This window comes from Dermacentor andersoni, chromosome 9 (assembly GCF_023375885.2).
Source record: "Dermacentor andersoni chromosome 9, qqDerAnde1_hic_scaffold, whole genome shotgun sequence".
In the NCBI taxonomy this organism is placed as follows: domain Eukaryota; kingdom Metazoa; phylum Arthropoda; class Arachnida; order Ixodida; family Ixodidae; genus Dermacentor; species Dermacentor andersoni.
In genome coordinates, this window is record NC_092822.1 from 38872056 (window position 1) to 38884136 (window position 12081).

A 12081-nucleotide genomic window follows, 5' to 3' on the forward strand; every position below is an offset into this window, starting at 1 on the left:
AACTTGTCAAGCAACGTTTTCACAGCAACACTATGCCGCCGAACCAAATCGCACGTGGTACACATGTCTTGCCTGTCTTGCTGATGGCAACAGGTCATTGCGGAGCTGCAGTGCCATGGCATTCGTGATTGAGATTGTCACGAAGGCAGTTACTGCTTAGAAACGTCTAGAATACATTAGAACTTTATTCAAAGAGAAGCTTTATTTGCCTCTTCTTTCGACTTTCCCACTGGTGCTGTCTGGCCCACCACGTCGGGTTTGGGCTCGAGCATTGCATGCATGACAAGGGCGATGCAGAAAAAAGAAGGCGACGCCAGAAACTTGTTCGGAGTTCACCGCGTCGAATGTGCAGAATGACCTCTGGAGCTCCCTGATCGCCAGCCCATCCCCCTCTTGACAGCTGAATTATCCGTGACCCCTCAACAATCATTCCAGAAACGGCCGCGCTTACCTTATTACTAAGGTGCGCGTCCAGAGGGAACGTAGATAGAACCTTAGAGAGGATGGGGGAGAAGAGGCCGTTCCCATACAAAAGGGGTGGGAGGGGGGGATAGGGAAAAGAAGACGTGAGAACACGAGAGGGGTTCCAGGAAAACTGGATAAACTTAGGTGCAAGGTGCGGCACTGTACGTTTCTGATATTTCTCAAAAACAAACACCACGGTGGTATGTCAAGCGGACAACTTCCTCAGGGCGTGAAGAAGCAGAGGCGCATTATTCTAGCGCACTGCCGGGTTCAGGCGAGTCTATATTATATATATATATATATATATATATATATATATATATATATATATATATATATATATATATATATATGCATATATATATATATATATATATACGGTAGCGGTCGCACATGAAATCAACACTTCTGTGCCCGCCGCGGTACCTTCGTGGCTATGGCATCGCTTGAGGTCGCGGATTTGATGAAGTCGGCGACAGTTGCTTTTTGACCGGGGCGAAATAGAACACGCACGTCCACTTAGATGTTAGAACACGTTAAAGAACACCACCGTGTCAAAATTAATCTGGGGTCCGCCACTACATCGTGCCTCATAATCCGATTATGGTTTTGGTACGTACAGCCGCGTGATCCATTTCAAGTTTCATGCTTCTGCGACGATGCCATGTGAGGCAATGACGATGCTGAATATCCTCTGAGGTTAAGAAACATGGCGCACAACAATGCCTCAAGCAAACACCTGTCACTGTGCGTTCTGTACGCACACAAAAAGCAGTGGTGCTCGCAAGGTAACGTTTAACATCAACACACCGATGTCGGGTTCGACTGAAAGTTGAGGAAATTCAGGATTCCCCGTCAACATCACCGCTAACTATCGTCAACGAAAGCAGCCAGCCCGGAAAGCCTCGCTTATATCGATTCCTGCAGTGCGTGGGATCTTTACATAACTTTATTTTCGTCAGTTGAATTCTTTCTCTCCCTCAGCATTTTTTTCGGAAGTGCTTCCGACGCGTCTTCACTGCAGCTCGACAGCCAAGCCTAATGCGCCCTCGGCTCATACGTACTTTACGGGGATGTTTCTACACGTGCTTTGTATCGCACTTCATAGTGGCGGAAGAAACATAATCAAACCATCACCCGGCGGACCAGCCCTTGTAGCAGTGCGTGCTACCTGATTTGTGGCGTCTTGACTTCTTAGATGTAAGTGGTGAAAAGTACTTCGTCTCGCAAGGCAAACCGCCACACCAAGAAACTCGCACAAAAAAAAAAACAAAGCATCCGGTAATTTCGTATGCAGCCTGGGTACCCAGCGTGGCAATCAGATGTATTACCGCAACGTTAACAAAACTGCCAACTTGCAAGAGCTTCTGTGGTTGTCATAATAGGCACTGAGTGGAAACTTTTCAGATTTCTGTCGCATGATTTCTGTGGATTTCGGCGTTCCTAGAAGCAAAATCTTGTGCGCGTTACGTAAGTCGTACTCTATCCTTTATTGTAACGCATTGAGCACAAACAGCCACTGCATGTTTCATTGGAAAAGCGAGCCTTCCCCTGGGTGCACCCACTGAATACAATCAGTGTTAGCTACGGTACGTGTCTCCTCGATCCAGTTTGCGCAGAACCCCTCCCATACAGCATAATGTACTTCATGTAGACGACGCTCTCAGCATCAATGTCGCGTGTGGGTGTATTTTACTGGCGAGGCTTAAAATGGTTTTAAACGTAAGAATTAGCCATGTCTTATACGACGCCATATTTCACGCTGCCAACATTTAAGTTTAGATGAGTAATTTGCCTAGGAGTTCGAATAAAGCAGTCTCCCGATGAAGCGTCAAGAACGAACTGCTCTGAGTGAAAAAGCATACGGTACGCCGAAGGTCACTCACGCTCGTTTCCGAACGAAAAGTGCGGGGGTCTTGAATAACACTGAGCGGAACTTACGGTACGGAGAAGAGTTGCGCTTGTCTGCTTTCGGTCGTTAAGGATTTTGTTAATTTGTCTATTGCAGTTTCGACTTTTGACATCTTTGTAAATGTCAAATGCTGCAACGGATTCGGATTTCCACCAATCACTTAGTCGATAGGTAGCGGAGCTTCATTGCGTCATTCCGCTCTACTTACCATAATGACGCATGTTCATAGTATGGGGTCGGGGACGAAAAATATGAATTGCGTTGTTATTATTCCTTAGCAAGTGCGCGTCACCGCCATGGAAGCACACGCGGCAGTTGTTTCTGCAGTGACGACCAATCCCGTGTGAGCGGGGGCAACGAAACAGGCACGCTGCCCTACAGTATAGCCGGTGACGCGAGGGAAAGGGATATTTAGCTGTTAATTGATTGATGTTTTTAAATATTGATTGATTATTAGTGAAGTATGTGAAGTCGAAACCTGGAAAATAGCAAAGAGAAACCTCGCACTCGCATCGATAAAGACAATGCCGAATACGTATAACGTACCTCTCAAATGTTGGAGACAGTGTCGGACGTACCTTCAGCGACAGCTTTTCTTCAACGCCGAAAACGCGTACGTTCACTCCCGCTACTTATTAAGTGATCAGACTGGCTCGATGTAAGGCCAGTTATTGCTATTTTTACTATATACTATAGTTTTACTCTATACTGACAAGTATATAAGCATCTAGGAACCCAGCCACGTGGTATAAAGCCTACGTTCGCTTAACTCCTAGCCCCCTTTCTCTCGTAAATCCTAAATGAGAAAAAAATAATGAAAGAAACACCTGGTCTATACCTAATCAACGTGATGCAGCTGTTCAGGCCGTTTCCAGCCGACCGCCGCATGGCACGCAAATAATCGAGCAATTCGTTAGAACAGAAACAATAATGTTTACTACGAATTTGAACAATACAGGCATATCTTCAAAGGCAGCTGCTTCGAAGTTCAGCGCACATTGTCACAGGCTACGTAATTGCAGTGGTCTGTGCGCCCTGTCGTGAGCGGCACAGTGCTGACTAATCCAGTGGTGATCCCAGGCCTAGGCGCCGGCGATGCTACCAACACCGAGGCATCAACACGAAGGTCTCGGTTCTGAAGAGGCATTCCCGCAGGTGACCCTGAAGTTCTGCAAGCTTTCCGACGAACGGGCAGCCCAAGCCGGCATGGAAACAGCGCACCGGAAGTTTCAGAAGATGTGGCAGTGGGAAGTTCTATATATATATATATATATATATATATATATATATATATATGATATAGCTGTAGTAGTTCAATGTGCTAACAAACATCAATATCCTTCGGTAGCAAGGATTCTTTCACACACGGAAGAACACTTTTATGTAGCACGTGCTGAACAACAGAAAGCTGTACCGGGAGTTTTTCATGTTGCTCTACAATTTTCTCATTGACACATTTCATCTAGTTATAATGTTCTAAAGTTAACTAAATTAATTAAGTACGATGGTCTAATTTGGCGTGATGTAAACGATCCTCCGGGTATCTCCAAGAGAGGGAAAATAGCATTTCATTTCAGTTTTATGTTGCAGAAGAAACAGACATTTCTGGTACTGATACCTGGGCAAAAAGCAATTTTTTGACAGGTTTACTGGGCCCGGGCAATCTGGAAACCTTTAGCAGTGGCGCTATTCAGGAGATGAAACAGCTCAATGATAAAACATAGCCACTAATGAACACATACAGGTGACACGCACATATTCTTTCACAGATACCCACATACATAATAACACACACGTATATACCGATTTGACTTCAACAGCTCATAGATATACCAACTGTGAGAATTTATATCATATCCAACAATCATATAGGTTCGAAGTTTAGTCGAGATTGAAAATAAAACCACTCGTGAAGTCTGCATCGCATCCTGATAGTTGACAGTATTATAAGGCTACATGTTTCGGAAATATTCTTTAAGCTGTTTCAAAGTAAAGCCCATGGTGGGGGCTTGTACCTGTTTAAGATACTAGGTAAATTATATTCAAAGGTTTGTAACTTGTGGTTCGTACGGAAACGCGGCGTAAACCAAGTGTCCCTGTTTCGCATGTACATGTTACTTAGTGCGGGCTATAATGCCGCTGTGTGTGTGTGTGTGAGAAAATCGTGAAAGGAGCTCGCCGAAAAATAAAACGAGCGCAGAATTCAACACAAAGGACTTGCGGCAAACTATCGCGGTAAAGTTTACACTCGTAGTCCGGCGACCACAGAAAATCGTGCTTCGACAGTTCAGCGAATCGGAGGACACAGTGCTGTACGACCGCTGTGGTAAATTTTCGCCGTAGGTGGTTGTCTCTGGTTATTTATCGAGGGCGTCCTTTGGGCGCGACTGAGAAGAACCCCCCTCCCCCCCCATGATTGTGGCACTCTCTAGCCCCTTCCCGTTTCACGCTTCACCGTGATGCTCGTCGAGCAATTTTAACTTGAAAAAGAACGCAAAGCTGTTTTTCAAAGAAAAACGTCCTCCTTACAGGCATTTCTGCCTCAAATGGGATCCGTCTACCCTTTCCTTTCCCAATCAAAAAGGAAGCACGAACACAAATGCATTTTCAATTACTCCGAGTTTCTTGTTCTTGAAATAACCCACACCCTACTCTTGTTGACCCAGCGAAGCATTGTTATCAATGAATTGCATTTTGCAGTACCAAACCCCCTCTGAGCAATTGGGTGTGAATCATTGTGGGATGGTAAAGGCTGTGCTGATGAATGGAGACAATGCATCGTTATTCTAGTGTGTGGTCGAACTTATTTATGCAACATTAGCAACGTGAGGTCCCATCCCGTGAATAAATAAAAATACATTTTTGCAGTTTTAAAATCGCCACCCGGACACTACGAATTCCCACGCAAATAAGTCCCACGTCCTTCAGTAATATGCGAGAAATTGAAGAACAGCGCTGACTCACACCGGATAATAAAGACGTATTTGAACCGACAGAAATAAATGTCCTCAAATAGGACGCGTCAACCTCGAACAGTTGTCACAAGCATTTGCCATAAACAACTGATTATATGAGTTCCGCACGATATACAAACTCGAGACGACAATCGTATTGTCAATATTTTATATCCTGCTGAAATGTTCTCTCAGTGAATAATTTTTTTTTAACTGATACGCGATGGAATCTTTAGTCAGTTATGAAACTGTACATCATTGTTCTTGCGAAGAGTTGCGGGTGGGGAAAGGTGCGTAATACTAGGGTGACAGCCAGAAGCCATTGCTTCGTGTAATTCAGTATGACTTATTACTTGTCCATATCTAGTTTCATTTCTGGATTTACTTGCTGACGGCGATAGCCAGGTCCAGTTTGTCGCGCGTCAACGTGAGAAACTATCGTAGGCCAAACAGAATACGACTAAAAGTGGACATGAAGAGTCTCCTGGTTGGAGGTTACCTGTCTTTTTTTTCTGCTCTGCTTCAGAGAGTGCCACTGCGCATGCGCGAAAAAATTTAATTTACAATGAAAATCGTTTAGACAATTGGTATGCAGAGCAAAGTACTCCTGACGCTCTACAGCAATGGCTTTTATGATCATCATACACTGCACTCCCGGAAAATAATAACAGAGCGCAGCAAAAACTAAATAAATCCATGAATACACAATTATAAACATTAGAAGTCTCGAAATCCACCTCGTCAATTCAGTGTTTTTATGTTGTACCCAAATAGAATATAAATTTAGTAGAATGAACCACCCATGCAGTATTTGTCGTGAAGCATATTACCAAATCTGCTCTGCACCTTTTGTGTTTAGAAGCACGGGTGCACATCTTTAGCTAGTTGCTATTGCAGCGGCGATTTAAAGGCGGGAGGCATACACGAATAGAAGGACAAACTAAGTATTTACATAAAAAAGAGAACGAATAAGGTGCGAATTTTTGTATAATATATATATATATATATATATATATATATATATATATATATATATATATATATAAGGGTAATTTTCAAACAGGTGCGCCTTATTCGGTTCTTTTTATAAATAAATAATTGGCTAGTGCTTCAGCTCGTACATGCGTTCCGCCTTTAAAAGCCTGTCAGCACTTCCACGTGTGGTGCACTAGCAACCAGCTAAAAAGATAAAATATGTGCAGCTATGCTTTTAACTTATGGATGAGGTTTGATTCACTGTATCTTATTTCGCGTTCAGAACTGAGATTTGACTGTAAGATGTAGAGTTTAGGTTCACCAGAGTTATAACCTGGATGGTTAAAATGCTCCGCGACGGCTTTTGGAAGCTTTTTAACTGTGTCCGCGTGGTGTCCGTTTAGTCTGGCGTTCATTGATTGTCCCGTTTCACCGATATATTGTTGCTTACAGAAGGAAGATTCAAGCACGTAAATCACATCCGAACTAGTACAAGCAAAGCTAGTTTTCACTTCGTGTGTACAAGTATTTGCGGGTATTTTAATTTTAGTGTCACTTTGAAGGTGCCTGCAAGTTTTTGCACTTGAGGCGACAAATTTTTTATGACCAGGAAAGGATGTTGGTTGACTTTTGAGCGCAGTGACATGTGTTTAAGGTTTCTGTTGTGGCGATAGGTAACCCTTGGTACATCCGGGAAGGCTTTTCTCAGACGCTCCTTACTTGATAATATTGGTTGGTATTTTCGTATGATGTTGTTTATATATGTTTGAGAGGGCATTCGAATATTTCGTTATTAAGGCTGGCGGGCTGTCAGATTCTGGTGCAGGGTGTTCCTTAGATAATTCCGACTGTCTCTCCAATTTTGACGCGACATCATAAGCTGTGTCGAGAGTAACTTGTTGACAGTTTCTTTCAGCTATAGCGTTGTTAGGGTCGTTTAGGTGGTCGATTTAATAGTTGTCTTTACTGCAGATTCTTCTTATTCGTTTCGTTAGTCCGAGAAAAATTCATTACTTGCAGTGTAACGGGTGATGACTGTTGTAGTCTAAATATTGCTGGCTATCCGTAAGCTTTCGGAAAAGTGTCGTTCTCAGTTTTCCGTATTCTATGTAGACCGTCGTCTCGAGGAATTTGATTTGACTAGTAGACTGGTGAGCAGTAAATTCAATCCTCGGGTGAAAGCGATTGAAAAGGTCAATTAAGTCGGTTAATGCGCTCGTGCTGTGTTCCCATATTATAAATATGTCCTCAATCTAAGGAAGATAGGTGTGTGATTTACAAGGGCAGGATTTCAACAGGTTTGCTTCAAGCTCTAATATGAATATGTTCGCATACGTGGGGGCGAATCGGTTCCCTAGCTAGAGCCGAAAGTTTACAAGTAGCGAACAGAATAGAATTCGAAATAGTTTAGCGTGAGAACTAACCTAAGGAGCGATAGGTAAACATCAGGAGCGTGTGCTTGGGGATTGATTGCGAGGGATTTTGATACGGCTTCGATTCCTTCACTAATGGGTATGATGTAGTGAAAAGAGTAGAAACATCCAATGTGACTAGAGTAGCGAGGTCCTAAAGGATTTGGTTAAAGTTGGTGCAGTCGATAATTCCAAGGAGGTGCAGCGTGTCTTGAACAAGTAATGGGAGGGTGGTGGGCATGTTGGCAGGTGGTTATTTAAGAATTTATACAGACACTCGATAGTTGTGTGGTTATTAGACATAACAGGCCAACCTCGAATTTATGCTAGGAATATTTCTTCGACGGGAACATTATGTATCTTGAAGTTCAAAACGGCCTCGGGCACGATGAGGTGATATTCAGCTTTTGAAGAATAATCAGATGTCGCACACTCGTGAAGCCTGCGGCAGGAAGGACGTTCCACGTCCGCCGCCAAGGTTTGCGAATGGTGGCGCTGGCTAACACTCCCAAAGTTCTAGTAGTAACACAAACTCCCATGAAAGTGGATGGGGAAACCGCGCCGCGGTAGTGCAATTGGTTAGAGCATCGCACGCGTAATGCGAAGACGTGGTATCGTTGTTATAAGTTGTTTTTTCATCGACTTTCACTGCCGTTAATTTATAATTTATTTACCTCAATTAGCAAGTACAAGTAATTTATCCTATGTTTTCCTTGGTGTCTTTTTCGTTGGTTCTCATGATATCACTAATAAAAACCGCGCCCCTTGGTTAACCCCATTTCTACTCGTTAGAACTCTATTGAGTTGTTTTTGGTACTGAGCGAAGGCCACCTCGAATTCCTGTCACGTGAAAACCCTTCTTTTTGACGTCGGAAGGAACATTGAATTTGGCGCGCATGTTGGAACTCGTGGTACAATAAAAATACCATTGTTTGTGGAGCTCTCAAAGAATTGCCGCTCTGAACTGGAATTATCGACTCGACAGTTACTCAAAAGCACAAAACACAATGCGCGACACAAAGTATTTTTGTTCCTACATGGCACTATTGTCAATATATTTATGCAACACCAAGCTATCGCATTCGCGCGATCACTGTTATTGTATCATACTATGTTATATAATACGTGTATTATGAACTGGTGTGGTTTATGAACTCTGAAGGCAAGGACATGGTTTGCATAACATGGAGACCGCTGCCACGTGCTCATCCTTGTTGACGCCGGTTTTTCATGCACATGCTCCGCCTCTTTGTGACGTCACCGAGGAATGTCCTATTATGCATTCACGTATATTTGCCACGCTAATAAACTGAAACCTACGTCCCGATCGATATGTGCCTTGACAGTGACGACGTACGAGGAAACGGAAGCGATGCAGAAGCTCCCAATTATAATATATGCGAAATTGCCTGGAATCTGTTCCTTCATATATTTTCACGCATTGCTGAACTAGTTAGGTGCAGTGCCTTTTGTGGACGCATCCACAACAGGTGTTTAACCAGGCAACAAGTAACTCAGTTTTCACTCGAACGGAGAACATCAAGTTGCATGTGTCAGGACTGCTGTAGCTTCTCTTGAATTTTTGATGAACGCAAAAAGAAGCTGCACAAGAAATTCTGATTTTCTTGTATATCTTTCGATGACTGTCGAAAACTTATATTATATAGCCCGCGCTGAACGTCATTGGTTGTCACTGTCCCGTCATTTGGCGTTTTTGTTTTGCAGTGCTGTGGCTTCAGTCGTAAAATTAGTTGCTTCTTTTGGGTGAATAGTCGATCAAGTAATTGACAACCTGTAAATTTTCAAGGCGCCTCTGTTACCAAACTAGAAACTACTTGCCTGGTCGCATGGCTGGAAAACAAGTATTTCATGCAGTACGAGCAATAAGCAACACCAATCAAGCAGGTGCACTTAATTTCGTTTGACCGCACATCGTTGGTTCAGTTACGCGTCTTCTGTCGTCGTCGATTGACGATGTGCCCGTTCCGTTTGACTTTTAACAGTGCCGCATATCAAGCGAAATTTATCGCGGTTGCCGGCAAGGCTGGTCTTCGACAAAACACTCTCGGCACCACGTGGGGACCCACGTTCCCCTTTCTCTATCAGAAAGAAAGGGCGAGGGCGAAGCAGTTCCCGGAATCACACCAAAATGTACTTTCCTCGTAGTTCCCCAAGCTAGGCGAACCAGGCGCATTGTACAGTGCCATTCATCAGATTTTAGGAATGTCAAACCCTTGCAGAGTAGAGGGGTGTACACGGTACAGGTATAATAAAGGCCAACTTACTGAATGAGAAGGACACCCCAATAACAGGAGTCACAGTAATTAGATCGAAACATCTAAACCATCATACAGGTGCATCAAAGAAGGTCCATTCGAAGTCCGCGTTTGTCCGTTCAAATTTCAAAGGAGGAATTTGGAGACTGGAGGGCGTCCAAAACAAGAAAAAAAAATCGTATTCAATACGAAAGTTGTCTTTCTTCCAGATGAAAAGTTACGCAGTTCCGACGCACTGTAGGAATGGATGTAAGCGAAGCTTTCTGGAATGGTTGTTTTGATTGACGATAAGATAGCGAGGGTGTCGGCAGCGAAAGCTTAACTTCTTTGCAACGCTTAGTGCGTTGATATTAAACGTGCCCTTGCGTGCACCACGGCTGTTTATATATATATATATATATATATATTCCCGCAGCCAAGGTTTGTAAGTGGTGGCGCTGGCTAACACTCACAGGATTCACCTAGGAAACATAACTACCCATGAAATTGGATGGAGCATTAATTCCCTTTATGTATCGTTTCGTTATTTCATTTATTTAGCACAAGTAGTTTCCCCTATCTTTTCCTTGGTGCCAGTGTTTGTTGGCTTCTTATATGACGATATATATATATATATATATATATGGGAGAAATTCAAATATGCGCAGCCATGCTTCTACAGACATTTGCTGAAAGCACCCTAGCTGAAATGGTGTCAATAACTTAGTCTATTGTCAGGTGGGAGCAGCTGGTTGAGAGGTATGCTACCATGGTTAGGCCTATTACTACAGCTTGCATTTTTTCCCTCAAGTACCGAGAATTGAGAGAGTTGGAATAGCTTCGTGAACTGTCAGCCTCTCTTTCCTTTCTTCTTTCTGTAGTTGTTGCACTGACAGAGGACGAATGAAATGCTGTTTGCCTACCTTGGAAAAGTTCACCCTCCTTGGACGATGAGCGTGTGTCCCACTCTCTCTCTCTGCTGCCGGCATTTCTTCCATTGTTGCCCCAAACACGTAGAGATTGGTTAATTTTTCAAACTCACTCTCCAACAACTTGTGACCAATCACGACCCCGAAGGGAGGCACCGCTTACCAGGCTATAAAATGCACAGTGTGCACCTCGGCGACACTCTTGTCGTCTCTCAGCTCGTCCTAGTCAGACCGACGTGACGTCACGCACATCATCGCCACGAAAAGCCTTGACGACCTGCGGCTGGCCTTAGACGAAGCCAGCGAGGCGCCCATCATTGCCCCATCGTCTTGCAAGCATTAGCTTCGTCAAAGGCGCGCTCTTCAATCTCGGTTACCACCAACCACCTAGTGAGCCACAACTTCCAGAGAGGAACGGAGAATCTGTCCATCGCCGACCCTGCGACCGGACTACCGCTCCAGACGACGACAACGACTCAGACCGGGCAGACAGGCAACCTGCTTCTCCGTCGCAGCCATCCGGGTCTTCCGAGGATCTCCACGATAACGCTTACACCATGGAAGCGACCACGTACACCCTTCAAGGATACGACTGGCCATTCGTGAACGAGCAACCCATCACCTTCGAGCAGCGGTTGCCCTGGGTGCGCGTCTGCGCGAACTGCATGGTGGTTGCGGCTGATGCGGTGCTGCTTCCCTGCTGGCACACGCTGTGTGGTCGGTGCCTCGAAGACGCTTGTGATGGCCACAGCTGCGAACACAGGCACCGTTTCGGCTGGTGTCCCCTCGACGGTGAAACCTTCGTGGAGGAAGACGTCATCGACGTGTACTTCCCTCTGGAGTATCTTATGGCACTGCCGGTGCGCTGTTTCCATGCCAGTCTGGGCTGTCCGTTCAACGGAGTACTTGGAGAACTTCAGCATCACCTGCTGGAATGCATCTTCGGAGTTAGTGGCATCGCTGGCGCCTAGGCCTGGAGTCAACAGTGGATCAGTCAGCCCTGTGCCGCTTACGACTGTCCGCATAGACCACTTCAATTAGGTAGCCTGTGGCCACGTGCGCTGAACTTCGAAGCAGCTGCCTTTGAAGATATGCCTGTACCGCTCGAGTGCGTAATAAATATTGTTTTTCATTTACCGAATTGCCCGATTATTGGCGTGCCATACGGTGGTCGGCTGG

At 44.6% G+C, this 12081-nt stretch overlaps 1 long non-coding RNA gene across 1 annotated transcript in view; it reads right to left on the reverse strand.

Moving 5' to 3' along the window:
* Nucleotides 1-3294: 3294 nt before the first annotated feature.
* Nucleotides 3295-12081, reverse strand: part of LOC129383894 (uncharacterized) — a 94043-nt gene continuing 85256 nt past the window's right edge. Inside the window, exon 2 of the long non-coding RNA XR_008611719.2 lies at nt 3295-3553. This is a non-coding gene — a long non-coding RNA (uncharacterized lncRNA). The remainder of the gene's footprint in view (nt 3554-12081) is intronic.